This window comes from Pinus tabuliformis, chromosome 9 (genome assembly GCF_031772625.1).
Source record: "Pinus tabuliformis cultivar Carrire ecotype Pingquan chromosome 9, CPIR1, whole genome shotgun sequence".
Taxonomy (NCBI): domain Eukaryota; kingdom Viridiplantae; phylum Streptophyta; class Pinopsida; order Pinales; family Pinaceae; genus Pinus; species Pinus tabuliformis.
The window spans coordinates 4,139,530-4,166,911 of record NC_142307.1 but is presented as its reverse complement, the minus strand read 5'-3'; positions in this window follow the sequence as shown (position 1 = coordinate 4,166,911).

Below are 27,382 nucleotides of genomic sequence, written 5' to 3'. Positions count from 1 at the left end.
ACGATACTGTGTTTATTTGTCTCGACGGCTAGGGTTTATCTGTAGCATTGGGTTTTCATTGTCGTTTTAATGCGCTTTGATATTGTTAGCGTAGGTAAGTTTTATTTTAGATTTAGGTATTTTTTTTTATATAGTTTTGTTTTATATTTAACATAGATTTTAATATTTAGTTTTCATAGATTTTAAATTAGATTTTTTTTTGTAAATGTTAATTTTTTTTTAAGGTTTCATTTTTTAAAACAAAAATAAAAAATAAAAAGAGTTAGCTTGGTTACATTTAGATATTAGTTAATTGTTTTTTATTTTATTTTACGGAGTTTAGATTTAGGTCCTTTTAGATTTAAATTTTATGAAAAATAAAAAAAATAAAAAGATTTATTTAGATTTAGTTTTATTTTTTTTAAAAATAGTTTAGTTTTAGACTAATTTTTTAGATTTCATTTTTTAAATTTTGTTTTTAAAAAAAAAAAAAAAAAAATTAAATTTTCTTTTTTGAAAAAATATTTAAATTTTGTGGAAAATTATTTTTGCCAGATTTCAGTTGCTTTCACGTTATATATTTTATGCTGAGATCTAAAATTTTCAAGTTGAGATACGAAATATGATATCTGGTTAATGGTTCATGACTCGTGGTGGTTTAAAGCATTCATCTCTCTAAATTTTCAGTTGCTGGATATCGTTTTGGTCGTTTTAAGAGCATTATGATTTAGCTGATGATAGATGATTGTTGTTCACGGTTTATGTTTCTGTATCATTTAACAAGTAATCATTGAAATAATAATCTCTTAAGGCACTGGTCTGCTCAATTAATCAAATCCATCAAGTGCTTTTTTACATCGTATCTCGTGTCTCCCAACCAACTGGTCGACAGTTGGTCTCATTCATCTCACAGGGACTACCCCCCTTAGCCGCGGGAGACAGGCTTAAACGGAGGGATCGGGGATCAGAGTGACAGCCCCCAGTCTGAGCGTTGTCATGTCAATCCGCGCGACAACAGAACCCATTAAAAATATTAATTATTTTAATAACTCCTCATCCGGGTGGAATTTCTCCAAACTATTTATGGGTCTTGAATATTTCATGCATTTTATCCCCTCCACAAAATTTCAGAGCTAGAGCACATCCGATGCTACCTAAATCAACATACACCACCTACTCATGTTGGCCAGAATGATGGACGTGACCTTTCAATATTCATCTTGCTAAAGGCCTATTTATATAGGTTCGAAGTCAATCTTTCATATCAGAAATTCTATCATCTGTGGTTGGAACAGTCCTAAGGTTCACATCTCATGAACACTTATAGAATTTGTTAAGAAAACGCAAAAAAGGAAGACCTAAACACCTACTTTTGCATTCATGTCACAGTGACACAACTCAGAACTAGACTTCGGACTCAGGAGCTCATTATGCCTTAGAAAGTGATACCCCATGAAGCTTTCAGAACTGTGACTGTGGTGGAGACTTTAGACAAACTGCAGATTAGGGTTTCTGAGCACCTTTCAGACCAGGTTAGAGCTGGAACAACACCTCAGATAACTACAGATTAGAACACAGAGACAAAATCTTGGACAACACAGTACCTCAGATAGCACCTCTTATTTTTCCAGACTGTGGCTCTGGAGCATTGATTGACATATCTCTTGGATTAGGTGACAGAAGAAGTTCTCGGACTATGACAGGATGCTGGTGCAGTAGTTGACATTTCTTGACTATACATTTTCTTGATGTGCATACTTGTTGTGGCCCTCTCCTAAAACTTAGACTGTATATTTTGTGCTGCAAATTTCCTTTGGTGAAGTTTGGTTTATGCTGAACATGATATAGTTCTCCTCTAGGACATGATGACAAGTGTACAATGAAGTAAAGATAGTGAAAATTCCAGTCAAGTTGAACGGTGAAGATCGTAAAGAATTTCATGTAAGTTCTATCTACATTCTTTATTAAAACCATGATTGGTGTCCTTGGAGTTGGTGCTCCAAAAATCAAGCCTAGTGCCTTGGATGGGATAGGGTTGAAGCCCTAAAGGTCAGTGCCTCATTAAAGACCAAATTGGTGCTTGAAAATAATTGTCATACATTGTACTTATTCTTTTATACTCAATTAAATTATTCATATATATTTCTCTGATTAAATTGTGAAGAATCTATCTGGAAATAATAAAAATTGAAAGAAAATATTGATTCATCCCTCTCTCAGTATTTCCAACACCTCCAAATATGTCATATGGAAGACAAGAATCTTAGCTGTTCTGGAGGAATATGATCTCAAGGCCTACGTCACAAGTGTTGTAGTTGTTGTTGTTGACAATTATGAGAAGAAGAAATACAAGGCCGAGCAAGGGGAGGCATATAGGTTGATTCTCTATGGAGTTAGAGATCATGTGGTCTCACACTTGCAAGGCAAGGATACATCTCGAGAGATGTGGGAAGCCTATCTTATCCGTATAAAGGCTCTTCTGAACAACGGAAAATGTATTTGGAGTAGAATTTGTAGTGGAATTTGATGTAGAAGGGAGAAGGGGTGAACCTCTATCCTCAATGTCTTCAGGATAATAAGGACTATCTTGCTATAGTGGGGTCCACTCCTCAACCAACCACGATGGTTAGGATAGCCCTAAATGGAGTCTTGGATGAATGGCAAGTTTTCGTCCAAAGCATATTGGGCAAGGAGAAAGTACCTTCATTGGAGTAGATGTGGGCAGTTCTTCAATAGGAGGAGTTAAGGATGGACCTATTGAAGGTCAACCTCAATGTCAAAAGTGGGAGTGGCACAAATATGAAGGAGGAGGAGGAGGAGAAAAAAGCTCTAGCATCGAAGGGATTGCATAAGTAGAAGCAGAAGGACATTTCGAAAATGAAATGTTTCAAATGTGGGGAGATGGGTCACTTTGCATCTCAATGTCCTTTGAATCAAAAGGATAAGGATGAGAAGAATGATCCTAAGGTTGCAACTGTGAAGATATATGAGGAAGAGTATGCCATGAGTGCCCATGTATCTCCAGGAGGGAGACGGGGCGTTATTGAGTTGTAGCGAGGAGGACTACGTGTGGGCAAGATCCTTGAGGATTTCACCTCTTGGATCAATTCCTTGCTATGGGAGTCCAAGTTTCAGTAGTAGCGAGATGGAATTAGTGTCAGATGATGCAGTGGATTTTTTGGAGAGACAGATGCATTAGCCAGAGACCAAAGAATGATCAGCGCAGAGCAAGGTTGGAAGCAGTGCAGTTGGCATAGTGCAAAGGTCAATAGCAGTGCAAAAGATTCAGAGGTTCAGAGACTAGAGTAGTCAGATTCCAATATTCATGGTATTATTCTCAACACAGTTAAGTTCAGATAATTTTGGATGTTTTTGAGTTTCTTCTGTCAGCAACTGAGTTGTAGTACGAATGCAGTGTTAGCAGTGGTAGTGCTAGTAGCATAGCATATGCAGCATTTGAGAGGGAGTTGTAGTATAGATGTAGCAGTGGCAATGGTAGTGTCATGGGTAGTAGTACAGTAGTAGTAGTAGCACAATGTTGGTGGCAACAATAGTGTGGAAAGGGAGATGCTTCAGAAGCAGAGTAGCATGTAGTTGGGCATTGTTGTTAGAAAACTTTCCTCGCTAAGGAGTGCTAGTTTTTGGTAGCATCGAAAGTTTTCTAGCTTTGAAAATTGGTGGAGAGGGTAAGACACATGAGTTCTAAAGAACCCAGAAATTGTTTGGTGAAATTCCACCCGGATTGTATGTTATTAAAATAATTAATATTTTAATGGGGGTCTAAACCTAGGAAAATTAAAATATTAATGGATATTAATCAAAATAAGGGTGATAATAATGTAAAAGGTGGATGAAGTCATGTTTCATGTTTTAATATTAGATGTTGACTAGAGAGTTAATCTATGTTTGTTGAAGACTCAACAATAAAAGTATAAAATGGAGGCTTGGGGTTCATTTCGAAACACATGGAGAGAACAAATTGGTCTAGAATTCCATTTCTAGGGAAATATTTTTTAAGGATTTTGAATTAAGTGATCATTTTGCAGTAGAGGGGTAGTCAGTATCTGGTAGAAAGACTTTCCAGAGAATACTAACAAAGAGGCAAAGAGAGCAAGTAGGGAGGCAACACAGTAGGAGGGAGAGTTGATGCTGGGCCAGTTTGGGCCTCGCAGCCTTGATGCAGAGTGAGAAGGGCCAACACAGAGCCAAAAAGATGCCTGTCACGCAAAAGCTGGAACAACGGGGAAAGCTGAGTCAGAGGGAAGAAGACGGAACTGCGGGGAACAACCAGAACTTCCAGAACAACCAGGAAAGTTTTCATAGAGGACCGAAGTCGAAACTATGGGGAACATTCGGAACTGTCGGGAATTGCCAGAACTGTTGGGAACATTTGGAACTGTCAGGAACATTCAAAACTGTCGAAACAACTGAGAAAGATGACGCAGAGGGTAAAATTTGAACTGTCAGGAAAAACCTAAACTGTAGGGAACTGCTAGAACAGTTGGGAAAGTTGATGCAGAGGGAAGAAGTCAAAACTATGGGGAACAACCAGAACTACCGGGAACTTTTGGAATAGCTGGGGAAGCTATCACAGAGGGCAGTGTTTTAATTTCTAAGTCTAACTATTAGAAACCCTTCATGTAAATTATAATTTATTTCTACCTGTTAAGATTCCAAGAAACTCTCCTAGGTTGTAGCTCGGAGATGCCTGGTAACATATAAATTCAACTATTGTTGCAGGTTTAATGGAAGGAATGATGGTTTGGTTCAAGCCAGATAACCACTTTCACTCTGTTTCACTCCAGACATGCATGAACACCCTCAGACTATAAGGCTTTAAACCATCAATGCTCACAGTTTAGATATAAGGTGAATATGAAGAATACTAAGCACACCAGTAGATGCACAAGACCATGTGATGGTCGTCTGCAACTAGTAAAGAAACCTGTAAATCTAATCTATTAATGCAATGATAGGATGACATCTCTCCTGCATTAGATAGAAAGAAAATTGATTAACCTATTCAGTGAGGCAATCAATACTTTAACACAGAAATAAGATGATAGTTATCTAGTGCTAAATGCCAAGAGCTGAAGAACACAGCATATCGACACAAGCTTAGAACAAGAAGAAAGTGGACAGTGAGCAGTGAACAACAAAAGAAGCTTGTATTAGTTGAAAATGAAGATGAGACACTACAAGTGACAAAATGTCTATAGTCTCTAGAAGTTGAACCTTAAATCAAATGCCAACCTTGATTACCTCTTACTTCTGGATATTTATAAGTTTACAATACTAGGGCACTCGGCCGTTCAGGTATGGAGGGGTCATAATTGACCACCAACTGCATTTAACCAACTAATGAAGTCTCCAAACGTGTTTGCTTGCTTCAGTGGGTGAATTCGATCTCTTTAGGTGTTGTGTTATCCTTTTAGGCTATTGGAGCGCTCGTACCAGTGGAGTCCATGACTTCGACCATGCTTACTGTTAAATATGGTTGTTAGGGGTTTGACTGTGATTGATGATGGCGGAGCTGGTCATCTCCCTCTTCTGGTAAACAGAATGGTTGAGGAAGTGGAATGCATGGGTAGGTGAACAATTTGGGTGAGTGAGAAGAATGGCTATCGGATGGAGTCCATGACTTCGACCATGCTTACTGTTAAATATGGTTGTTAGGGGTTTGACTGTGATTGATGATGGCGGAGCTGGTCATCTCCCTCTTCTGGTAAACAGAATGGTTGAGGACGTGGAATGCATGGGTAGGTGAACAATTTGGGTGAGTGAGAAGAATGGCTATCGGATCAGGGAAATGGACAGTGGAGATGGCTCGATGGAGGCTATTGGCCGAGGTGGGAGCGAGGTGAGTTAGGGCTGTTAGATCTCCAACGGATAGATCGGATGGTCATCATACTAGGGAGCTGCACGGACGTTTAACGGGTGGGGCGTATTGGTTAGGCCGTAATGGTTTTCATCGCACCGCTTTTGAGCGTAAAGTGGTAAAAGCCCGGGGCCGAGCAATTTCATTCAATGATTGACATGTAGCGGCGGATGAGAGAGAGAAACCACTCTCATCACGCGCTATTTCTCGATTAATTTTCCACTATGATGAAAGCGAAGACCGTCATATCTTGGTGGAGATGATCTGACGGTGGGGAGTTGTATAGCGGGTCGCCTTTATCGAGTGTGAGGGGAGTCGTTGGATTAGTGGGGAAGATCAATAGCAGGGATGAAATGAGGGCTTTATGAGCACGCGAGGGCATATGGGCATGGTTTTATGGTTTATTTTGGGTTTCACGCTTGGGGCTAAGGTCAAGAATGGGGTTACTTTGTCAGGTTTAGGGGGAAAATATGGAAATGGAGGTGGTGGAGAGTAGCGGGGTAGAAGGAAAAGGGAAAATGATTCATGAGGGGCCCCTTTGAAGACACCACCAATCAGACCGAGCTTTTCTCTGACATTAGAAAATCATCACTGCATAGCAGGGCTAACATTGGCTCCTTCTGGGGATGAAATCCTCCTTGTGAGGTTTCAAGAACCATAGACCACTGCCTTTCACACAAAAACAAGATCAACAATATTTCCTAGTTTTCCATTGGTCATGGAGTCTAATTAAGCCTACACTAAAACTTGTAGAAAGAACAAATTTACAATGTTGAGGCGTAGAGGCCTTAAACAACATAAATCTTCAAAAACTTCCCTTTAATTGGGCCATCAGAAACTATCTCTCCTTCCATACTTTGTAGTATGAAAGTGTTGTTCCCCTAGATCTGAGCAATGACAAAAGGTCCAATCTAGAGATCATCAAACTTCCCATGATTGCCTTTCTTTTCCTTCAACGCATTTCATTTAAGCACCAAGTCTCCAACTTGAAAATTTTCCATATTTGCCTTTATGTCAAAGGCTTCCTTGATTCTTTTTTGATGTGTTGTAACTTTTTCAATCAATTGATCTCTGATCTGATGTACTTCAGCCAAGTCACTAATCCTCTTTGCCATGTCACTTTCCTCATTCTGCTCTTCCTGCAAGAACTTGGCCACATGGAGACAGCCTCAATGCCATACACCATCTTGAATGAAGAATTCCCTAAGGATTTCTTGGTGGTGACCCTATCAGCCACAATGCAAACTTCAGTTTGGAATCCCAGTTCCTTTTGTTGTCTTCCAATAGCTTTTTTATTATCCTTATCAGGCTCTTGTTGGATGATTCTGCTAGACCATTACCTTGAGGGTAATATGAGGTGGAATGCACTAGCTTAATGCCCATTGAGTCACACATGTCTACTAACTCTTTTTCCCTGAAGGCTACTGCATTATCTGTAACCAATTTGTGTGGACAACCAAAGCTGGTGAAAATGTTTTCTGTCAAGAACTTCATGACCACATGGTGACCAACTTTTCTAGTAGGGATGGCTTCAATCCATTTAGCGAAGTAGTTAGTAGCTACTAAGATCCATCTGTGTTGGCCACTAGAATGTGGGTTAATTTCCCCTATGAAATCTAAGCCCCACTACTGGAAAGGGCCACTGGCATGTATTGGCTTCAAGGGTAAGGACTTTAACTACCATTTCCCTACAAACCTCTGGCATTTGTCATAGGATCTCACAAATGAGAAGACATCAGAAAATAGAGTGGGCCAATAATACCCAGCTCTAAGGATCTTGTGGGATGTGGTTTTCCAATAGTGATGTCGTCCACAAATGTTGGAATGAAACTAATGCATGACCTCCACAGATTGCTCTTTGTCTAGACATCTTAAAAGGATTCCAGATGGATCCTTCCAATACAACAAGTTTTCATGAATACATAACTTGACTGCCCTGAGCCTAATAGTCCTAGCTTGGCTTGAACTAAGGTCTGGAGGAACTTCTAACTTCAGCAAAAATTGATCTATTGTAGAATATCACTCACAAGAAGCCAGATGTTTTGCCAACAACTGATCATGTCCTAGTGTTGCTTCTTCTATCTCTTTGTCACCTGCGCTTGCGCTTATCTAATTCATGTCCAACATCCTGCAATTTTCTTCAGCCATCAGCTTGGCAAGGCACTGACCTCTGACAAGCTTGGTGGGCTTCAATTCTATGTTGAATTCAATAAGCTTTGAAATCCATTTGGCCCTTCTTCCTTCAACATCTAGTTGCACTAGGAAATCATTTACTGAAGCAGAGGGCACATATGCAATTACCTTGGAGTGCCGAATGTATATTCAAATAGCTTTCAAAGATTTGATAAGGGAATAGGCTTGTTTTTCGATAATATCATACCTTAGTTTAGCATCCCTTAAGGTTTTGCTGAAAAATGCCACTGGATGCTTTGAACCCTCATCATCTTTCTACAATAAGACTACTACAAGGGTGTCATCGAAAGCAAAGGAGAAGATATGGAACTCCTTGTTGTAGTTTGGGCCGATCAAAGTGGGAGCTTCCATAATAGCCCTCTTTATGGCTTCAAAAGATCTTGCTACATCAATCCATTTGATCTCTGATCCCCTTTTTAGCATGGAGGTGATGTGTTTCACCAGTTTTGCAAAATTAGGAATAAACCTCCTTACAAAATTTATTTTACCCATAAAGGATTGGATGTCCTTTTTTGATCTTGGGGCAGACAAAGCCTATATTACTTTCACTCTTTCTCGATCAATCTTGACACCTGCAATAGAAACAATGTGTCCTAAAAGCTTGCCCTCTTCTAAAGCAAATTGTCACTTCTTAGGATTCATTGATATCCCAAACCTTCTGCACTTGAGAAACACTTTCTTTAAATGCTGCAAATGATCTTGATAGCTGCTGGAATATACTGTTATGTCATCCAAGTAGACAAGGACAAACTTATCCTTCTCTCCTACAAATGCTATATCCATGGCTCTCTGAAAGGTAGCTCCAACATTCATCAACCCAAAAGGCATCTTGGAGTACATAAAAGTGCCCCAAGGAGTGGTGAATGCAGTCTTTTCTTGGTCATTTGGATGTACAACAACTTGATTATGCCCTAAAAATCCATCCAGGAAAGACATAACTTTGGCTCCTAAGACATTTTGTAGTAAATGCTCCATCTTGGGTTGGGGATAGTTGTCTTTCTTAAAGAATTTGTTCAGGTTCCTAAAATCAATACATAGCCTAATTTCCCCACTTTTCTTCCTCACCACTACCAAGTTGGTTACCCATTTTGAATATCTCAGAGGAACTATGATTTTGGCAGCCAACAACTTCTTGATTTCTTTTTCAATCAGAGGGAGGAGCAAAGGATTAATGGGTCTCAGCTTCCGTTTGAAAGGAATGATGTCTTTCTCCAATGGGATCTTATGTTGGATGATATTTTTGTCATAAGTTTTAATGTTATTGTATTCCCAGGCAAAGACATCAGCAAATTGCTTCATTAAACTACAGTACTCAGAACTTTGGGCAGCAGACAAATGGGTGGATAGATTTATATACTTTGGACGATTTGGACTCCCTATGTTATGCCTATGAACTGCAGACTAATTTTATTTTTGGGTGATCTTATGAGGCACATCGTTATGGTTAAATAACTTCTCTAGAGGCACTAGCCCTTTAGGTATATGATTGTTAGGAAACTGTACAATGTTGTCTTGGCCAATTCTGTTCTTTAGCTGGGGATGGGGACATTCCTCCAAGGTTTCATTTTCTTGGTCAATTTTCAGAGAATTCATCAATGACTTGCAGAAACCTATTTACTTCATCATCATCCTCAAAGACTTTCTAGTGTTGGACATTATTAGGTAAGGATGGTCTATATTTTATCTGGACTTCATAAACCAATTTAGGGGGCATGGGAGGGATGAACATGTTAGCAGACACAGTAAGGGAATCAGCGAGCTGATTTTTTACTCGAGGAATATATGAGATACAAAAACTATCAAAAGAGTCTTTGAGTCTCCATACCTCATCTTTGTATGCTTTCAGCCTTGTGTACCTTGCTTGAAATGTTTTTTTCACCTATTGAATGATGAGATCAGCATCTCCAAACACCTTTATGTCTCTAATTCCCATGTCTTTGGTAGCGTTTAAGCCCAATATCTGAGCCTCATACTTTACTATATTGTTGGTGACTTGAAAAGTCAGTTTGAAAGACAGATGTGTGCTTTCTTGTTTTGGAGACACTAGCACTACTGCTCCTGCAGTTTCCTTGCAACAGGCTCCATCAAAGAACATATCCCAAGCCTGTGGCCCTTCTTCTTCCATGGCCTATCCTATTGGTTTCTTGAGCTGCACCGAGGCCCTATGGGATTCTTCTATTTGGAGAATACATGCTCCAAAATCAGTGTCCGCAACGTAAATGGGATGATTAGTGGGATTCTTCTCATCACTGATGATATAGGCTAGTTGGGCTTCCCTGTACAGTCTTCTGCTTTCTCCTCCAAAAACTGGGACAATGGCATAAGATAAGTCATTTTGCAATGTCCCACCCAACCTCTTAATCCACCCTCTGGAAAGTAGTATACCAAACTTAGGGGGGACATCTGCTACCTCAATATCCATCATCATGCTTTTCATGGGTAGCTGAGCTAAGGTGATAACCAAGTCTTTGATTAACCCCAGACATTTCACCTTCCTCGAATCAAAGGAGAACAAGTCATGATAAGGTCTTGTGATATCAAGGCCTAACTCTTCCATGACAGCTTTGGGCATCAGATTATGGCTAGCCCCTATGTCCAATAGACAATTGTGGAGGATTTTGTCATGAATGGGCAAGGAGACATAAAATGATGGGGAATTTTCATCGGCAGGTTCAGTCATTGGGCTAAGTAAGACTGCGGGTTTATCATCTTGTAAATTCACATAGTCATTGGATGATTATGTGGCTTTCAGCTCAAGGTCATCAAGGATAGGCATTCTAAAGACCTCACTCTTTACAAGTTTTGTCATAAGCACAGATATTTTTAACTTTCGGACCTCTGATTCAAAACTAAAAGGGAAAGGAGACTTGTCGGGGCCTCTTACCTCTGGAGCTGGTACTCTAAGGATGATGGGATCAGCTGTTGGTCGCTTCTACTTGCTAATCTGTTGCTTTGTGGGGATAACAACTCTTTGGGTAGGATTCTCCTTGACATTACTCGTTCTTGACCTCAAGTTATATCTTTGCTGGTCTTCAGTCTGTAGAACAGCTTCTCTATCCCACTCTTGACTGGTCTAGTTTCATCCATACAGTGAATCTCATCCTCTTCACCGAATTGTTCCTCCTCCATGACTACGTTCTGGAAAGGAGCCTTAGCCCTTTGTTCTTCACTGCCCTCTTTTCCCCTCTGAATGATCTGCAATTGTTCATTTGCTCTTTTAAATGGATTTGGATTCCAAGGAGCAAATGTATTAGGAAGCCTTGCTTTCCAAGAACTCTGTTCAACCTTCAGTTTGGATATCTCGGTAGCCAATGACTCTATCATCTTAGTCATTTTGTCTATTTTAGGTTCTGAAGATGAAGAAGAAGAAGAAGACATCTCACCTCTCTGCCTCCTTCTATCATCATGTCCTTTGAGTTTTTTTGCAGCCATGATATTGGATTCCACCTCCAAGGCTGCATCTTGCATTTTGGCTAGAGTAGCACATCATCTCTCTCTTAATAGTAGGCAAAAATTAGAATCAAAGTCATTGGCATAGGTGAGTTTAGCAGAGGTGGGGGTAGGCTTCACTTCAGCTGGTATCTTGCTATACATATGATTGAATCTCTTATTAAAATATGGAAATGATTCCCCATTTTCCCTTTTCATGTTGCCAAACTCAGTATGGTAATATAGTAGGTCTTTATTATATCCACAATGCTTTAAAAACATATTGCTTAATGCCTCAATGTCTGCTATAGACCTAGGGGTCAGTTCTCTGAGCCACTTTCTAGCCTCTCCATCAAGCCTTTGGAAAAAACTCTCATCCACACATCATCGTCACTGATATCTAGGCTATAAGAATAACTATAAAAAGACTCAACGTGTTCTTCAGCTGTTACTCCCTCTGTACCAGTGAACTTAGGCATGTATTTCTGATATTCTCCCGCAGGCATGGAATTCAAAGGAACAGGTAGGACCAGGGGTCCATACCTAGCAGCTATGATTCTTTCCATTTTGGTAGGTGCTTGTGGGCCTGCCATGACTAGGGTAGAGGGAAGGATACTAGAAATTTGAAAGGTAGGGAGTTGAGAAATGACTAACAGAGCTAAATGAATATTATGGACTAGAAGGGAGGTTTCCTTTGGACTAAGATCTAAAGGGGAACTTATTGGACAAGGAGCTTTATGAATCTCTGAGAGTATTTCTTCACTGATAATGCTAGGCTCTATATTTTCAACGTGTGAATGCTCAGTTACAAGCCTTTATTGCAGAGATACATAAGGATGTTTAGGCTTACCTGATCCTGATGCTCCTTTTCGTGAGATCTTGCTTTGTTTAACAATCTTCTCAGGGTCAGGCACTGGGTCAGCTAGTGATTTATGAGGATTTCTCTGAGTATGTCTCACAAACTGAGCCAAAACTATAATGTGGAGTCGCTAAGAGGTTCGGCCTCTAGTAGAGTCGCCAGATAGATGATTACAACCAAAAATGTGTCTAGAATTTGTCTATCATCAAAGTTGGATCTGTGTCATTCTCCCAGGGAAGTTGAGCTTTAATCTCCTCTCCCTAGCAGTGGTGCTAATTATGTCAGGATTCCAAGAAACTCTCCTAGGTTGTAGCTCGAAGATGCCTGGTAACATATAAATTAACCTATTGTTGCAGGTTTAATGGAAGGAATGATGGTTTGGTTCAAGCCAGAGAACCACTTTCACTCTGTTTCACTCCAGACATGCATGAACACCCTCAGACTACAAGGCTTTAGACCACCAATGCTCATAGTTTAGATATAAGGTGAATATGAGGAATACTAACCACACCAGTAGGTGCACAAGACCATGTGATGGCCAGCTGCAACTAGTAAAGAAACCTATAAATCTAATCTATTAATGCAAAGACAGGATGACAGCTCTCCTGCATTAGATAGAAAGAAAACTAATTAACCTATTCAGTGAGGCAATCAATACTTTAACATAGAGATAAGATGGCAGTTATCTAGTGCTAAATGCCAAGAGCTCAAGAACACAGCATATGAGGCACAAGCTTAGAACAAGAAGAAAGTGGACAGTGAGTAGTTAACAACAAAAGAAGCTTGTATTAGCTGAAAATGAAGATGAGACGCTGCAAGTGACAAAATGTCTACAGTCTCTAGAAGTTGAACCTTACATCAAATGCCAACCTTGATTACCTCTTACTTTTTGATATTTATAAGTTTACAATACTAGGGCACTCTGCTTTTCAGGTATGGAGGGGTCATAATTAACCACCAACTGTATTTAACCGATTGATGGAGTCTCTGAACATGTTTTCTTGCTTCAGTGGGTGAATCCAATTTGTTCAGGTGTTGTTCTATCCTTTTACGTTATTAGAGCGCTTGTACCAGTGGAGTCCATGACTGATAAATTTAGTTACAGAATCATGCTTGTCCTTTTACCCTTTTGGCCATGCTTATTATTAAATATGGTTGTTGGGGGTCTGACTATGACTGATGATGGTGGAGCTGGTCATCTCCTTTTGGCAAATAGAATGGTCGAGGACATGGAATGCATGGGTAGGTGAACGATTTGGGTGAGCGAGAAGAATGGCCATTGGATTGGGGAAATGGACGGTGGAGATGGCTCGGTAGAGGCTAACGGTCAAGGTGGGAGCGGGGTGAGTTACGACCGTTAGATCTCTAGTAGATGCATCGGATGATCATCATATGAGGGAGCTACATGGACGTTTAACGGGTGGGGCGGATTGGTCAGGTGGTAATGGTTTTCATCACACCGCTTTCGGGCGTAAAGTGGTAAAAACCTAGGGTTGAGCAATTCCATTCAATGATTGACACGTAGCAATGGATGAGAGAGAGCAACCGCTCTCATCGTGCACTATCTCTTGATTATTTTGCCAGTGCGATGAAAGTGAAGACCATTAGGTATTGGCGGAGATGATCTGATGGTGGGGAGTGGTAGAGTGGGTCACCTTTATCGGGTGCGACGGGAGCCATTGGATCGACGGGGATGCAATGAGGGCTTTATGAGCGCGTGAGGGCATATGGGTATGGTTTTATGGTTTATTTGGGGTTTCACACTTGGGGCTAAGGTTAAGAAAGGGGTTACTTTGTCGGGTTTAGGAGGTAAATAGGGAAATGAAGGTGGTGGAGAGTAAGCAGGGTAGAAGGAAAAGGGAAAATGACCCATGAGGGGCCCCTTTGAAGACACCACCAATCAGACCAATCTTTTCTCTGACATTAGAAAATCATTGTTGCATAGCAGGGCTAACATTTCCTACTTGTTCTGATTAATTAACAAGTTATTTACCATGTAAATACTGAAAATAAATACAAGTACATGGTCAACACATTACAGATCATCAACTGAAGGAAACAAAACAAGCACGCAAGTGACACTATTGTTTTTGGACCAATGTCCCCAGAAAAACCCAATGCCGGAAAATCGGTGCAACTATCTGAGGGTTTTATTATTATGTAGTTTCTGAATACAATCTGGGTGCCAAAACTGTCTCACCCAAAAAAGAATAATTTCGGCAGTAGTACCTCTCTACTCAGAAGCAGATATTCCGGCTGAAACCCTAGATAAACACTATGATGACTCCCAGCTCCAATTTTCCCCACGAAAACCCTAAGGTCATCCTCTACCAACTGTGTCAACCCTTATTGGCCAAGAATCTTCCTAGTATCACCCTAGCTCTCCCTATGTTAACCTCTGAAGGCACTGTGTCAGCCTTTAGAGCCTTTGTGTAACCCACACTAGCTCTTTGAGGCACTACGCAACACTTGGCTGGCTCTGCGTGAACCTCTAACTGGCTCTGTATCCCTCTCTCTCAAATTCTAGACTGATCCTCCCAGTACTATCTCTGCCTCTCTACTTCTGTATTCACAATCCCTCAACTACAACTCTGATCACTCTTTCAACTTCCTCAGCAAACCCTACCCCAGAAAATCGCAATCTTGATCAACTCCATGTGTTCTCCAACTTACCCTCAAGCCTCCTCTTATACTTTTGTGGTTAGTCCATCAACAACTGAGATTAAGTCTTTAATCAACGACTAGATTATATTTGGCTTGATCCATGACTTTTATACCCTTCTAACCCAGTTTTATATTAATACCCATTAATATTTTATTTTTTCCTAAGTTTATACTTAAGGACTCCATTAAAAATATTAATTATTTTAATATCTCCCAAATCGGTTAGAATCTACCCAAACCATTGGGTCTTGGATATTTCATGTGCTTTAGCCTCTCCACCAATTTTCATATCCAGAGCACATCCGATGCTACCCCAAATCAACACTCCCTCTCAGCGAGGACTATGCTCTAGCAATACTCCTCACTGAGTATCACCTTGATCATCCGACATTGGTCCCTGTGTTCATCCTAGGCCTACTACCTATCATCTGCACTGTTGCATCCTATACTGCTACCCATGGCCCTTCCACTGCACTGCTATATCTTTATTGCAACTCCCTCTCATCCTATTGCATTGTGTTGTCCATAGCACTATCACTGCGAACTGTTGCACTGCAACCCAGTTACTGAGAAGTAAGTAACTGATCTCCCAACTCTGACATCTCCATAGGTTAGAGACACCCATGATGCTGAAGCTCCCTCTGTTGCTGAAAATTTATCCCTCTCTGACCTCTATGCTGCTGCAACTATTCCATGTAGCCCGCATCATTACACACCTCTTTGTGCCATCTTGCACTGGTGCAATACTCTCATGCTTCTCGCACTGTTGCCTTATGCTATCCTAGGAATCTTGCACTGTATCTCCCTTTTCCGCTCCATCTGCATCCATCTCAATTGACATCCGCTAATACTGCTACCATCTTCCTGGCTCTTGTAGCAATTTCTAATCCAAGAGGTTGGGTACCTCGAGGATCCTACCCGTCATCACCTGTAGTCCATCTGACTACAATTCAATGTCTCCCACTTCTGTTCAAGTTGTTAGTGTGCACTCATGGTATAGTCATCTTCTATCTCCACTTCCTTCTCTGCCCTTACTGGCACAACCTTCATCTCAGAGACCTCTCCCTTGCTCTTCTTCCTTGGACACTAGTTCACAAAATGACCCAGTTCCACACAATGGTAGCACTTGACCTTGGAGAGGTCCTTCTTCTTCCGCTTCTCCTACTTTCCCACAGATGCTAGAGCCACATCCTCTACTTCCTCCTCCTTGATTCTGACCCCTTTATCACTACTCCCCACCTTGTTCAGCTGTACGATATCTTCTTGATGAAGAGACGCCCACATTTACTCCCAATCTGGAAGACTCGTCCTGCCCAGAATGCTTTGGACAAATACCTCCCAATCTTCTGAGACTGCGTTCAGGATTGTTCTCACCATCAATTCTTGATCTGGCATGGATCCTATGGAGGTCAGCTGATCTCGATTCTCCTTCAATCGATTGAGGAAGGGGTTGATCAATTCTCCCTTCTGCATCTGGTATGACCACAACTGATTTTCTAGTATCATCCTTCTATGCACAGAAGTATGCTAGTACAATTTCTTTAGGGCCTCCCACATCTCATTTGTCATGTCCTTTTCGATAATATATGGTACTAGATGGTCCTTGACCCTGTCAAGAATGATGCTCTTGGTCCTTGCCATTGCCGCCTCATACTTTTCGTTATCAGTTGGGTCAACTGAGACTGCTATTGTCCTAAAGGTGAAGTACTTGACACGATTACTGTCTAGAACATATAAGATTCTCCCAAACTGGAACTCCATTAAAAATGTTAATTAATTTAATATCCCCCAAACTGGTTAGAATTTTCCCACCCCATTTCTGGGTCTTGGAGCTCATGTGCTTTAGACTCTCCACCAATTTTCATAGCTAGAGAACATCTGATGCTACCCCAAATCAACAGGAAGAAGCTAGAACTGCTGGGAATAACCGGGAACTGTTGGAATAGTCAGGAAAGCTGATGCATAAGGTACAAGAGGTGATGCAGAAATAGTCAAGGTTAGCCAGTCTTGTGTCTGATCAACCAAAATTCTACCAGGTGAAGTGAGGTAAAACTCACACATATTTTCCACCAGTATTTTCTCTGTAAAGGATTGCTAGATGAGCATCCTAGGTTTGTATTTAGATATTTCTCTTGTGTAATAATAAAACCCTAGTTTTCTCGCATTGGGTTTTTCCAGGGACTATTGTGTCCAAAAATAAGTGTGTCCTATGTGTCTTGTTCTTTGATCTGTTTTTTGTTTCATGAGATCAAATATTTAATTAGTGTAGGCTACAGAAGTAATTTGCTTCAGTATTTAGAGGAAAAACTTGATGAATGTGCTTTAAAAATCAAGTAGGTGAAGTAGATTTAGTTTTTGTTGTAGTAGGAGTTCCTTGGACTAGGAATTTTCACAGTATCCTTGTCGGCAATGTGACACACTACATGATCTCTCACTCCATCGAGGATCAATTGATTGACCTTTACCATCTTAGCCTTGTACTTCTTGAGTAGATCTAGATCTGTGGGTACAACTATGACACTGTCGACATAGGTTTTGAGATCTTGCTCATCCAGAAGGCATGAGATACTTGCCTTCCAAATCACATAGTTGGATGCACCTTCCAACCATCATGATCTCGCAACCCATTAGCTGCCATCTCTGCCAATGAATTGTCGAACTACCTCTTCTCTCCTTTGCGTTGCTACTGGGATGGCCTATGCACTCCCTATTGAAGTTAGTATATCTATTGCTCCCTGCTGCTTCTCAACAAATGAGAATTCAAGCCTCTTGGCTAAAAGTCCTCTGAGGAAGAATTCCCTCAAGGTAGTGTCTCCTCTCTTTTGACATCTTTCTACCTCAACAGATGTTGCAGAAAAATGCGTCTCACTAAATATTTGCTCTACATTGATGCTTCTATGATGCTCCCTTTGACACTGGCAAACTTTGATCTAGAATTCTTTCTTCTGTCGACTCACTCAGAGAGAATTTCCTCGAAAAAAAATTCCCTCCTGGCCTGAACTACCCTATCCCTTTAGGGATTCAATTTGCTGCCTATGCAACACTTCAATTTCCCTCCTTCTCTTCAACGTTGGGTTCTTTCAAATTTGTTCTCTTGCTTCACCTGCAGCTCTGACACCATGTGAAAATTTGGAAGCCCAAAATTTCTACTGCAACAACTGATTAAGTTCCTTCTATTTGTTAATTAGTGAACAAATTATTTATTACATCCTACATCAAATACCAAAACTAATACAATGCAGCCTTCACCAATTAAATTATATGTAGAAACTAGAAACTGAGCAAGAAAGAAACACACAACAAGACACCATTATTTTTGGACAAATGTCCCTGGGAAAACCCAATGTGGGAAAACGGGTGCAACAACTCAGGATTTGTATGATTAAGCAACAATTTTATAAATACAATCTTTTGATGCCTTGTGGCCTATCCAATACAGAGAATTTGATTGATAGAGAGATGAGTGAGATATACCTCACAATATCACTGGTGATCCACGACTAATCCAAGCCCTAGACTTCTGGCCCCACGTTGACTCTGGATAGCTACTGCGTCAACCTCTCTGGGGATTTGCGTCAACCTCTCTTGGAATTTGCGTCAACTCTTCCCAGATCTCTTGTTGTCTAGAGATTCAAACTTTAGGCCTTCTGGTCTCACACCTCGGCTTCCTGCACTAAAAATCATCTCTCTTGGTTGGAATTCGAACTCCCTCTAAAGGTATGAGTTGCCTCTTCTTGGCCTTATGCTGTCCGATGTGGCCTCTGCACTGCCTCTTCTAGATCTCTCTCTACCTCCTTTGTGATGTATTCCCAGATCAAGAAACTCTCCAACCATAACTATCCCTACCCCTCACTGCAAGAAATCATTTCAATCTCTTCTCTAGCAACTATTATGCTACCCTCTCTGAGAAATTTGATCTCTTGATCTCTCTTCGATGTGTTTTCCAAATTCCCATCAAGCCTCCTATAATATTCTCGTTGAGAACCAATGACTCAGATAAGATTTTATTCAATGGCTTAGATCATTTTGGCTTGATCCTCATCTTTTTCTAGAAGTTTCACCCCCAGTTTGATTAATACCCTTTAATTATTTCTGTGTATTGTGGAATACATGTGTCCAAGCCTCCCTGCAAATGTTCAGGCTTAGAGAACATCCGATGCTACTAGAAATTAATGGTTGGTTAATTTACTTACATGCCCCAAGCTTCACTAAAATTTACATCCAACTTAAGTTGGTTGAATAGACTTTTACGGATCCTCTACCTCTATTGACTCCTCATTATGAGATCCAAATATTTGGGTGAAGATGAGGTCTGACGATTAGAGTTCAATTGTAATTTTTCCTTAGCAGTAATTAATAAAATAAACCAAGAACAACATTCCATCACATTTGATTCGTTTGCAAAGCTCTTAATTTTCTTTCTATCTTGATGGTTTAAAATCTCACATGCAAATCTTATTTCAAGAGGCACTTTGGATGCATGCATTGTAATATTTTAATTTTGCAACAAGTTTAATTTTCTTGTACTTGGAAATTGGCTTACCTTTTGGTTTAATTGCATATTGTCATGAATGGTTTATTTCACTTTCAAGTACTATTATTTTGGGTTGTAAACTTAATTACATGTTGTCATCTTGGTCTAAAATTTGAGTTCTTTTTGTCATCTCATTCTCACAAGTAGATTTCTAATTGTATCCTTTTGAGCAAGATAGTTTCCATGCTTTGAATTGTAGACTTGTTCATCTTAAAGTCATTTATAATATTTTGTGCCAACAATATATTGTTTCACTTTTTAGGATTACTTTGGCTTTCCATTTGAAATCATTTCACTTCGTTTTAAGAAAATATAATTTCATCTCTTAAGAGCAATAATTCGAAGACACTGGTTGTTTATATATTTCATGCTTATCTTATGTATTGATGGTTATTGATCATACTAGTTTTTTTCTTATAAATCTTAAGAAGTAATCTATTTAACTCTAACAACTCTCTTAGAACCTCATATCACTTTTAACTTAACTTTTCATTAGTAACCACCCCCCTTAGCTAACCTAGGAGATAGCTCAAATGAAGAGAGTCGAGATTAGTGTGACAACCCTTTCTTTGAGTTCCCTTCCACCAACCACACCTTGTGGGGTTAAAGGGTTTTCTCACTAACTTGTATGTAGGTGTAGGAAGAAGGAGAAATAAGTATTCATCAATTTAAGTCTCTATAAGAAGAATAATTTTTGCGGGTTTTCCTCTCAAGTGGGAGAGCTTTTGTCCCTTTTGAATGACCTACATTCTCAGTCTCTTATCTCTTTATTGTTTATGCATTGGTAACTCTTTGATGAAAGAAAAATACAATAATAATCTAAAGAGAAGAATCTAATCTAAAAGGTAAAATGAATTCACAAATAGTTATCTCTGAGAGAAATCACCTAATACTTAATGCCCTAGAACTCTCCACACCCCAATGTTTCAAGGAATTCCCACAGTTGGATTATGAGAAAACACAAGCCCTGTTGTGTGTGGAGCATGATTGTTCAGAGGTCTTTGTTTCAGCCAGATGTATACCCTAGGAAGTTTTGTACACCCCTCCACGCGGGGGGGTGCGGGGGGGACTTGTCCCCCCCGCGGGGGTTCGGGGGCCAGCGGTCCCCCAGCGGGGGCTCGGGGGTAGCGCCCCCGAAGCCAAAAATAAATGTAAAATTGCCTTGTAAAAGTATAGTAATTTCTAGTCAATCTGGGCCGTTCATTAGGCGGATGATCTGACGGTAGAACTTATGTTTGTTTAGGTTTTTTTTCCCTAGAAGGAAACCCCTCTCTTTGTATGAGGGTATTGTATTTGAGGCTGTGTGATAGATGTGTATTCTGTGTGAGCGAGAAATAGAGAGGTGAGACTGTGAGAGAAAACAGAGGATATTACAGCGGATTTGCTGTAGGTTGTGTCTCTTCATTTTGCTGGATAATAGAAAGGAACGACTGGCTGTTCGGGGTGGACGTAGCCCAAACTGGGTGAACCACGTATATCTATGTCTCTCTTGTTTTGTGCATTTTCTGTGTTTATATTTCTACAATAGTTTATGTGTTCCATTGCTCCGTAATATATAATTTTCTAACAAGCCCTAACTTTGACTCTGAAAGATTTTTTTCAACATCATAGGTTAAGAGGTATTCTTGAGGTTCATTTGCACACAAAAATCAAGGAATCAATCATTCTTGACCCTTTCTCTACCCTTTCTTGACATAATGAACACATTGGAGGACTTTCTCCCACGATTACTCAAAAATCCTAGAATTCGCTTGGATTTCTTTCCAAGTCTCTCTAGTGGAACAAAAACCCTATTTGGAAGAAGAATCATATTGCAAATCCCCTAAAGAGGGCTCGCCTCACTTTGGAAGTCTTGACTCTAGACATACTCATCATCAATTTAATATTCATAACCTTAGGTCTTGAATCTCCTCTTAGGTGTTTCTTGGAGAGCCTTCGTAGCTTCTCTTGAAGAGTTGAGCCTAGTTGAGCCTCTCCATTGATTCATTCATTTCAAGTGATTTCCTCCAAACCGAGACTCCTCCCATCAATGAAAGTACTTAAAGAGTAGGGGAAACTGATTGAGGTTATAGTGCGTCTTTGTCCCATTGTTGTCACTTGGTATAGTAGTTTCCCCTCAGGTACCCCTCCTAGGACCCTTGCTGGATTATGTTAGGGTCCCACCCTAACCCCCTTATTTATGTAATGGGATCACGTCATAGTCAAGAGTCAATAAAGCCGATATTAATAATTGTAAGTGGTTAATCCGCAATTAATGATGGAACCATAGTTAGTTGCAAATGGGTCGTAGTATTAGATAGATGGTATTAATAAAACCCACGGTATTGGCCCATGGTATTGCATGTATGAGTCATATATAAAGGATAGAGACTCCCTGCGAGGAGCATTGTGTCTTATTTTTTAATCGAGCTCTGCTCTATTGGAGGTTGCCCCCTCGAAGAGGCAAGTGAACATTACTCTCTGAATAATAAAATCATTGCTATTCTGTGTTCTGGGTATCTTTTCTTCACATATTCTGTATTTGAGTATCATTTTGCAGGTTAAGAGCATAACAAGTGGTATCAGAGCACTTTCCAGGGCCGGTGGGATCTCCATTTCTTAGCAAAATGTTTTTTGGCTAGCGACGTGTTCCGACGTCTTTAAACCACGGGATCTGTCATTGAGCGCATAAACCTGCGGATTTGGGGAGGCATGCACACAGGAAATACAAGAGGTGGTCACGTCTATTGGACTCCCTTGTAACCCCTGTGGGTACCCCTTTGAGTAGTAGCACATTAGACAGAACCGCGCACGGACTGTCTTCTATGTACCCTCTGGGTATATCGGAAGCCCCCTAGGCTCCCTTGAAACCTCGCCATAGATAAACCGTCGGCCATCTTGCGGCTACAGTACACTGAGAACAACACTCGGAGAGATTACTCGCCCATACGATAGGGTAGTCGGGTTGTACGGCTAAGGGTACGGTCAATCCTCCTTAGTTAGAGCCCTGAAACATTGGGTTGAGTATTACTGCCAGACCCTTATGTATATTGCGATCTGTAACACCTGACACTCCTCAAGACCATAGTTCCCTTTTCTATCGGGGGATCAAACATCATCTCTTCCAGATCCGCTTGTGCAAAGGGGTGTAGCAGCAGCAGACATCATTCCCGCAGTCTCGAGTTCGCAGATCAGCCATTCCAATCTATTAGATCCATCATATTTACAAAAGCAGTCTGTTTCGCCGCCCAGAGCTATCAGATCCGCCAGTCAGATCTCTCAGATCCACCAAATCAGAGTCGTTGTGAAGGGTTCCTATACCGGGGTATAATTTTCGTAGGACTTTTGGCCGCATTGACATTTTGAGGATTTGGCCACTGCAGTATTGATAAGGAAGGAGTAAAACTCCGTTAGGAGTTTTCTGAAAAAAAAAAAAAATAAAAAAAAAAAAAATTAAAATAAAATAAATAAATAATTAATTAATTAATTAATTAATTAAAAAATATGAGATCTTTCGAGGCACTTATTGGTGATTTAGCCCATCATAATCAGGACGACAAGCTGAGCACGGTGGTACCATTCACTTCTTAGTGAAAATTTTTAGGCGATCCCAATTTTAGAAAAAACTGGTTGGTGTATGGTAGAAACTAGAGCTCAAGCGATGTCCAATGAAAGGATGGACAAACTTGAAGAATCAGTGCACAACCTCCACATTCAGCTTACTGGACTATGTACCATGGTTGAGAAAATAGTCCCGAAGGGCAAGGAGCAAACCCACGAGGAGGCGTATAATGGCAATGAACACAATGAGGGTGAGTCTAGCTACTCTCCTCATGTCTGGCACACCCACCCACCACCCAGTCAGCGACCTCCCAAGTTGTATATGCATAAATTTGACGGTTCTCACCCATCGGCATGGATAGCACAAATGGAGCAGTATTTCAAATTGAATCACATCTTTGATGATGAGACTCAGCTTATGTTGGGGAGCATGTACTTGGACAATGAAAGGTGGGAATGGTGGGAATGGCATCAACGTTGCACTGGACCTTTTAGGACTTGGACCAAATTCACCAAAGCTCTTCAAGACCGCTTTGACCAGGAATCATCTTTTTTGGGTCGTCCTACTAAGCTCCGACAGATTGGTACAGTGGATGAATATATTACAGCTTTTGAAGCCTTAGCCTTCCACACTTGGGGTCTCTCAAATGTGTTTTACACGGAATGTTTTATCAATGGTCTTAAAGAAGCTATCAAATCCCAAGTCCTACTGCACCACCCTCCCACATGGACGGAGGCTTGCAAGGTAGCTCGTAACGTGGAACGTACATTAGCATCCCAATACAGTCGCCCAAATTTCTCCGCTAAAGGTCGCCCCCCACAGGCTCACAACACGACTCAAACACTTAAGGTCCAAAAGGTGTCACCTGCAGAAATGGCCGAAAGAAGAAAGCAAGGCCTATGTTACTACTGTGATGAAAAATACTCCCCAGGTCATAAATGCAAGGAGCCCAAATTTTTTCAAATTGATGCCACTAACTACAGCTCAACAGAGGAAGATCCACCACTGGAGGAACATGAGCCGCTAGAAGAAGACAACCAAAAGGACAATGTCTCTGACGAACCAGTTATTTCGTTGCATGCTTTGGTAGGGATTTCTTCCCCTCAAACTCTCAAAATCAGAGGTTTTATTAAACATCGCCCAGTAGTAGTCTTGATTGATAGTGGAAGTACACATAATTTCATCCATCAAAAAGTCGCAGAAGCAGTGCATTATTTTGTATGAGCAGTTTCTAACTTCCAAGTTCAAATTGCGGATGGAGGCACAATGAAATGTGAAGGCCGCTGTGAAAATGTCAAACTTCAAATGAGGGATTATCAGTTGAAAACCCACATGTTTGCCATACACATCGGGGGTTGCGACATTGTCCTCGGCACTGAATGGCTCCGCACTCTTGGGCCAATCACAATGGATTTCCAAGAGTTATATATGAGTTTTAAGCAGAACAACTACACACATACCCTTCGTGGACTCCAGGCGGGAGCCCCCTCTATCATCAGCTCGCATAGGATGGAAAAATTGTTAAAAAAGGGCAATCATGGAGTTGTAGCTCAATTTAATGCCATCCAGGCAGTCGAAACCAAGCCTCTTCTAATTCATCCTGAGATGCAACATATTTTAAATAACCATCTGCCGATCTTTGACAAGCCTCATGAGCTTCCACCCTCGCAAGGGGAACATGATCATAGCATCACCTTGGTTCTAGGGGCCCAACCCCCAAATGTGCGCCCATACAGATATCCGTTCACCCAAAAGAATGAAATAGAAAAAATCATCAAGGAACTCTTGGAAGCAGGTGTCATTCGTCCCAACATTAGTCCTTATTCATCCCCAGTGGTCATGGTGCTCAAGAAATATGGGGAGTGGCGGATGTGTCCCGACTTCAGGGCCCTCAATAAGTTGACAGTCAAAGATAAATTTCCCATCCCGGTGGTTGATGATTTGCTGGATGAACTCAATGGGGCTCAATTCTTCACTAAGCTGGATCTTCACTTAGGCTACCACCAAATTCGCATGAAGGTAGTCGACATCCCCAAGACTGCTTTCAGAACTCATGAAGGCCATTATGAATTCCTGGTCATGCCATTTGGTCTTTGTAATGCCCCCTCTACTTTTCAGAGCCTTATGAACCACATTCTCAAACCATATCTCAGGAAATTTTTCCTTCTCTTCTTCGATGACATCCTCATCTATAGTTGCACTTGGGCCGCACATCTTCAACATGTAGATCTACTCTTGCAACTGCTCCGCAAGCATAAATTATTTGTCAAGATGACCAAGTGTTCGTTTGGCATGGCAGAAGTAGAGTATTTGGGCCACATTGTGGGGCGTGAAGGTGTCAAGGTGGACCCCAAAAAGATCCAGGCAATGCAGGAATGGCCTCAACCTAAGACCTTGAAGAGCTTGAGAGGATTTTTGGGTCTCACAGGCTATTATCGTAAATTTTTCCGCAACTATGGTTGCATAGCGAAGCCCCTCACCCAACTCCTAAAAAAAATTCATTCTTCTGGAATGAGGAAGCACAACAGGCCTTTACAGCTCTAAAAAATGCCATGTGTTCCACTCCAGTCTTAGCACTACCTGACTTCACCAAATATTTTTTCATCTAATGTGATGCTTCGGGTATAGGTATTGGGGCGGTCTTAATGCAGGAAGGGTGACCATTGGTCTTCACAAGCCAACAACTCAGTGGGAGGAATCTGGGCTAATCTACCTACGAGAAGGAAATGATGGCCATCTTACATGCAGTAGAGACCTGGCGACCTTACTTATTGGGGCGACGTTTCCAAATCCGCACAGATCATCACAGTCTTAAATATTTTTTGGAGCAATGCCTATCCTCCCCACAACAAAATAAATGGCTAGCCAAAATGCTGGGATATGATTATGAGATCATTTACAAGAAAGGGAAAGACAACAGTGTGGCAGATGCATTATCTCGCCAATTTGAGGAGGAAAGTAATCTGCTAGCAATTTCCCTCCCCATTCCAGACTGGATTGAAGAGGCTCACAGGGAATGGTTTTCACACCCTGGGCTCTCCCAACTCATTTGTCAATTGCAGGTAGATCCAAATTCCACCAAGGGCTACTCGTGGCAGGATGATATTCTTCGCTACAAGGACAGAGTCATAATATCACCAACATCCACCCTCAAAAGTCGCATTTTGGCAGAATTGCACTCATCTCCCATTGCAGGACATTCGGGCTTTCAGAAGGCGTATGCTCGCACCAGAAGATCATTTTTTTGGAAAGACATGAAAAAGGAAATCCTTACTTTCATAGCAGAATGCGATGTCTGGCAACTCCACAAAGGGGAACCGTCAACACACCAGGAACATTACAACCATTGCCCATTTTGACATCAATTTGGACGGAGGTTTCTATGGATTTCATTACAGGTCTTCCAAAGTCAGGGAACAAGTCAGTCATCATGGTGGTTGTGGACCGACTGTCGAAGTATGCTCATTTTTGCGCCCTACCCCACCCGTTTACACCAACTTTGGTTGCTCAAACTTTCATGGATCAGATCTTCAAATTGCATGGCATGTCCACTTCTATTGTGTCCGACCGCGACCCGATCTTCACCAGTAATTTTTGGCAGGAACTCTTCAGAATACAAGGCACTCAACTAAAACTCAGTACTTCCTATCATCCGCAAATAGATGGTCAAACCGAAGCCGTCAACAAATGTCTAGAAACCTACCTTAGGTGTTTCACTTCAGAAAAGCAACACCTTTGGGTACAGTGGCTACCTCTGGCTGAATGGTGGTATAACACCAACTATCATGCCACCACCAAAATGACTCCCTATGAAGCAATATATGGTCAAATCCCGCCTTCACCTACTTCGTGTCTCAAGGGATGCTCAAAAGTACAAGCAATGGATCAACTATTACAACACCGCGCAACCATGCTCGCCCATCTTCGAGAGAATCTTCATCAATTTCAGAACCGCATGAAGCAACAGGTAGACCAGCATCGCTCAGAGCACCAATTTCAAGAAGGGGATCAGGTCTTTTTACGGCTCCAACCATATAATCAAACATCACTCAAAGACAAGGGGTGTCAGAAACTCTCTCCCAAATTGTACGAACCATATCAAGTACTTCATCGCATTGGAGAAGTGGCCTACAAGTTGGCCTTTCCACCTACTACAAAAATCCATCCAATTTTCCATGTATCATACCTTAAGAAAGTGATTGGGGACAATTGCAGAATTCAGACCAGTCTACCTGAATTGGACGAAGAAGGGTCCATCTAGCTTCAACCTGAATAGGTCCTAGACACACAAGACAAGCAACTGCG